At 37.2% G+C, this 6,210-nt stretch overlaps 1 protein-coding gene across 2 annotated transcripts in view; it reads right to left on the reverse strand.

The window, feature by feature from the left end:
- The window catches only part of TBCEL (tubulin folding cofactor E like), an 88,571-nt gene that overhangs the window by 81,607 nt on the left and 754 nt on the right, over window positions 1-6,210 (reverse strand). The gene's annotated exons all lie outside the window — the stretch shown is intronic.

Genomic DNA, 6,210 nt, shown 5'->3' on the forward strand with positions numbered 1-6,210 from the left:
TTATACTCCAATTTTTTTAAGTGTGGTACTGGTACAAAAACAGACACACAGATCAATGGAACAGAACTGAGAGCCCAGAAATAAACCCACACAGATATGGACAATTAATCTACAACAGGAGTGTACAATGGAGGACCGTCTTCAATAAATGGTGTTGGGAAAACTGAACAGCCACATGCAAAAGAAAAAAACTGTATCACTATCCTATACCATACACAAAATTAACTCAAAATGGATTAAAGGCTTGAATGTGAGACCTGAAGCCATAAAATTCCTAGATGAAAACATAAATGGTAAGCTCCTTGACCTCAGTCTTAGCAAAATCTTTGTGGATCTGACTCCAAAGGTAAGGGAAACAAAAACAAAAATAAACAAATGGGACTACGTCAAACTAATGTGCTTATGCACAGTGAAGGAAACCATCATCAAAACAAAAGGCAACCTACTGAGTGGGAGAAGATATTTACAAACCACATATCTGATAAGGGGTTAATACCCAAAATATACAAAGAACTCACACAACTTAACAACAAAAAAAATCCAAACAACCCGATTAAAAAATGGGCAGGGCATCAAAATAAATATTTCTCCAAAGAAGACATACATATGGCCAATAGGCACATGAACGCTCACCATCACTATTAGGGAAATGCAAATCAAAACCCAAAATGAGATATCATTTAACACCTGTTAAAATGGCTATTATCAAAAAGCAAAGAAACAAGTGTTGGCGAGGATGTGGAGAAAAGGGAACCCTTGTATACTGCTGGTGGGATTGTAAATTGACGCAGCCACTGTGGAAAACAGTATGGACATTCCTCAAAATATTAAGAATAGAACCACCATATGACCCAGCTATATCCCACTTTTGGGTATTTATCCAAAGAATACAAAAACACTAATTCAAAAAGATATGCACCCCTATGTTCACTACAGCGTTATTTACAACAGTCAAGATATGGAAACAACCTAACTGTCCATCGATAGGTAGATGCATAAAGATGATGTGGTATATTCATACAATGGAATAGTACTCAGCATAAAAAAGAATGACATCTTGCCATCTGCAACAATATGGATAGACCGTAAGGGTATTATGCTAAGTGAAATAAGTCAGACAAGCACCATATGATTTCACTCAAAAGTGGAATCTAAAAAACAAAACAAATGAACAAACAAAATACAACAAAAATAAACTCATAGATACTGAGGATAGAATGATGGTTATCAGAGGGGAAAGGTGGCTCTGGGGAGTGAGATAGATGAAGGAGGTCAACTGACTGGTGATGGATGGCAACTAGACTTATGGTAGTGACCACTCTGTAGTGTATGCAGATGTGAATTATAAACCTGTATACATGAAACTTGTATTTTTTTAAAAAAAAAACACTGTTGAAAGGATAAAATAATCACAATTATATATATATATATATATATATATAGTACAATTCCACTTATACAAAATTCAAAAACAGAATATTAATCATCATACTGTTTAGGGTCTCATACAAATGTAATACAAACTATGAAGAAAAGTCAGAGAGTAACAAACCCAAAATTCAGGGTTGTGGTATCCTTGGAGGGCAGGGATGTATTATCAGGGAGAGGCACACAGAGGGCAAAAACAGAACTCTTATTTCCCTCTTCAAGCCTGTTCTTCCTCCACCAGTCCCCACCTTTGGAGCTGTATTTGGTTTCTCTCTTCCTCTCACACCCTCATGCAATAATTAATCAGCAAGGTTTATCAACAGTATCTCTCAAACCCAACTCTTTCCATCTCCATTACTTTACTCTGGTTGAAGCCTCCATCCTCTCACTGGGACTGCTGCGATAGCTCCCTTCCTGGTCTCTCACAACTATACAACGCATCCTCCACAACGAAGCCAAGTGATCTTTTCAAAATACTAAGTCAAATCATGTCCTTTAAGTTCTCCAAAGGCTTCGTTCCCTTCACACTTAGAATGAAACCCAATCTCTTATCGGGGTCTTCAGGGCTCCCTCCAATCTGTTCTCTGCTCACCTCTCTGACCTCACCTCCTCCCACCCACTAGGTTTCAGCCATCATGGTTTTCTACTTTTCAAAACTTGCCAGGCTGATTCTCTCCTAAGACATTCTCACAGGAATGCCTTTTACCTGGCTCTCGGTTTTGCTGGCTTCATCTCAGCATCCAAGCCTCAAATTTAAACACAAATGTTACCTTCTCGACAAGGCTGCCTCTGACCAACCCATCAAAAATAGCCCCACTGCTACCATCAATCACTCCAGCCTTTCTCATTCTTTATGGCACTTTCCACTATATGTTAATTTAGGGCTTCAGTCCCTTTCCACCAGAACCTAAGTCCCACAAAGGTAAAGATTTGTAGGTCCAGCTCAGTGTGACATGCAGGAATATCTGGCACAGGGCAACAAATATTTGCCGAATGAATTAAAGAGTGAATTTTACTTTGATGTAACACCTTCTGGCCGTGAAATGAAAATCAAGTATACTGGTGATGAGTATGACAAAATCGAAAGAGGAATTAAGAAAATCACCGGAAGAGCATTAATCTCAGAACTTTTAAATTATCCTTTTCTTAACAGTGCCAGTAATAGATCACATTCCTAAGGGCCATTAATGAATTATTAGTAAAAGTTTCACAAAGCCACAGTCTGGAGTTTTGGAAGTGTGTCATCTTGTTCAAATCTGTTTTTAGAAGAGCACTGTGAGTAAGAGCACGGGGCTTCAGTTAGGCCTAAGTTCAATCACAGATCTGCACTGGAATTTGAACAAGTTACTTACCTCTTTATGCCTGCCTTCTCATTTGTAAAATGGAACTATTAATAGCTATTTTGTAGTCATTAGTCACTGTGAAGATTAAATGACGTTTTTAAAGCATCTAGTTGTATCTGGCATGCAGTAAGTAGTCAACAAATTGTCATTATTATTATTATGAATGCTGAGAAAGAAGTCCAGACAAATGGGACAGCTCAAAAACTGTGTGTACCTACTGCAATGTAAAGCATAATGCTAGGTAAGTAATTCTCAAATTTTACTGTACAGAAGATCCACCTAGGCAAATCCCAAGATTCTGATTTACTAAGTCGAGGGTGGAATTTTCAGAGACCTGCAATTTTCACCATAAATTCAGTCAATTCTGATTCACTTGGTCCATGAACTCTGATAAACCCTGTGCTAGGTGTCCTAAAGATTAGAGGTTGAGCCTCCTGTCCTCTATGAATTTACAATCTAACAGGGGTACAAACAACATATACAAATAATACAAAGCAATGTAGGAAAAGTAATGTAGATAGTACAGGCAAGAAACACTTTAAGGAAGAAGGGTCATCTGTAATAAAATGATGAGTAGGAATTCATGAAGAACACATTTCCCAGACTTTCAGGAATAATGTTACAAAAGAAAGCACAATGAGCAGACAGCTTGGCAGGAACAGAGGATCTGCAGTTAGGATGGAAAAACAATGTCAGGAAAAAAAATAGAGGCTCTAGAATACCATCAATGTCAACCTAAACAGTATGGGCTTTATTCAGTGCTGGCACTAGGAAGTTAATGGTTTTTGAGGAGAGAAATGATAAATTCGGGTGTTGTTCTTTGGAAGAGTACTCTGATGAAGCTATGCAAGATCAAGTAGAACGAGAATAACAAACAATGGCAATAGTGAGGCTGTTAGCACTCTAATCTCAAAAAAATGAAAGTCAGGAGAGGGTAACGAAAACGACTGGAAAGGAAGGAACAGCAACTCTTAATGACTCAGGCATGTAGGGCAAAGGCAACAATCACAGCTGATTGCTTCACTCTCAAAGTCCAAACTGTATCACTGTCAGTTTCATGTTACTTTTTAGAACTTTTTCTTATATAGCTAATTAGACTAAGTATATAAAGAGTTCACTTAAAACACAGCCCACAATTAAGAGGTCAGTAAATAGGCCTCTGACCAGCCAAAATACATATCACATAGTTCATACACTAAAAAGAGTATTTGTGTATATATAATAAACATATATACATATACAATAGAAAGAACATTATTCAGAGCTGCATAATCTTATTTTACACAAAGTTCTAACAAATATAAGCATCTAATTTCCAAACCCACAGCAGTTTGGAAGCAAAAATTAGGAGAAAAGAGCCTGCTATAGGTGGACATACCTAAGAGTCTGAGGTTCAAGGGAAAAAATGAAAACTATAAAAAAGCACACACAATCACTCAGGGTAAGTTCTCCACAACTGTTTATTGACAGGTACACATGATTCCCAGAAAAACGAAATTAATGAGATTCTTCCTTCATGTTCCAAGCAACTACCACAAAAAGAAAGCTTTTAAACATTCTTTAAAGCTAAAGATTTCAAAACAAATATTCACCTGATAAAAAGATAATTTTTAAAGGATGGCTGATACATGCCAACATAGATCCTCTCACCAGTACCCAAGATATAGTCAATAAATATATAATTTACAACACACAAAGTTTGAAGATGATTAAAAATACTTTCATAAGGCATCTCATCAAGAATATGGCCCCAATGATGAAGTTTAATTTGGGTAATTCTTTCCTGATGGCTATGACTTGGAATTCCATGTCCCAAATAATATGAAGGCATCCTCAACAAGAATTAACACCAATAAACTGGTCTTAAATACATACCCTATAAATTTACCTACTGAAATCAGGCAACATTACTTGACACTCAACATCATGTAACAATAGGCTGGATGACAATCTTTAAAAAGACTTTTAAACATAGCAAATTCATGAAGGTCTCTCACTTTGTTCACCAATACTTATTAATGTTCATTATAATACTGTTCATATAAAGACCTAATCTATTTTATAAACAGATGAAAACATCACGGGGGGAATTAGATGTTAACTGACTCAAAGTTACACTTAGGTTTATGATTAAGTTTAAAATATATACTAAAGCCATGAACCTTTATCTTTAATTACGTAGAATTATTAAACTATATATTATTGGAATAAGAAGAGTTTAGGTTTCAGCTTGAGAGTTTTTAAATAGCAGAAAAGCAAATCAGTGTATATTTACAACACTATAATATTAAAATTACCTTAAGTATATTGTAGGGATAAGTCAACTAAATGGAATTAGGCCTCTCATTTTCTTTCACATGGCAAAGGATAGAGAAAATTAAAGCATACACTTCAAAAATTTCATAAAATAATCAGGCCAGATTAAGATATCAAAGATTAAGATTATGTTCCAAAATGCCAAATATGCTACGTCATAAATATGTAAACAAACAAAGCAGTCAGTTGCACCCCCACCCAAACCCATCTCCTTATAATCATCCTGGCTCTTTAGAAGCATACAACATGAGAACACTAACTGAAGCCAAAGAAATGTGCCTAGGAGACAGCGTTTTTCAAAGTGCAACCTGTGACCCACAAATCAATTTAGTGGATTTCAGTCAGCATTTTTAATGAAAGAGAATGGAACATAATAGAAATTATCAGAACGCATCACATGTAATAAGGGTAAACAGTGCTCTGTGAAACTTTTCATTCATATATAGGTATGTACTAGATGATAATGTAAAAAGTACTTCTTAACATGGGGCATGATTAAAAAAAAAAAAAAAGTCTGAAAGCTCTTACCCTAGAGATCTAGTTCTAATGCCTCAGGACCCAAAGGCTGAGTGTTTTCATTAGTCCTCAGCACCTACACGTAATCTCTTTGCTCAAGATGGCCTCTTGAAACCAATTTAAGAGCTCCAGGGCAGCGTAAAAAGAACAGGGACAGCCCCAGCTAAGCCTGTGTCTGGACCTAAAAGGGTTGCTAACTTCCCCAAACGACAGCCCTAGGCGGTGCCTACAAGCTCCCCGTAACTGAGCAACCTTCAGACTAGAGCTCCTCCTTCCTCAACTGGCTGTCAACAGTTGAACTCTTCCAACCAACTTTCCTTAACTACAACTTCTAAAATCACTGTTTCAAGAGAAGACAGTATGAAATCTTCTCGCTTCATCAATTCCCAGATGTCTTCCTGGGAGAGGATCTAGAACTCTGCACTCCCCGTTCTCAACAAAGAATGAAGCTCCACACAGGACCCTTACACTGCCCCCTTCCCAGATCCCAGGACAAGGTACTCCTCCCAGGCCCCATCTTACTCCAATCCCCTCACTCTCAGCGTCTCCCAACTTGAGGGCAAAACGATTCTCCCAAAAGCCCGTCTTAAACTAACGCATCCTTTCA

The sequence above is a fragment of the Halichoerus grypus genome, chromosome 11, assembly GCF_964656455.1.
Source record: "Halichoerus grypus chromosome 11, mHalGry1.hap1.1, whole genome shotgun sequence".
NCBI classification, from domain to species: domain Eukaryota; kingdom Metazoa; phylum Chordata; class Mammalia; order Carnivora; family Phocidae; genus Halichoerus; species Halichoerus grypus.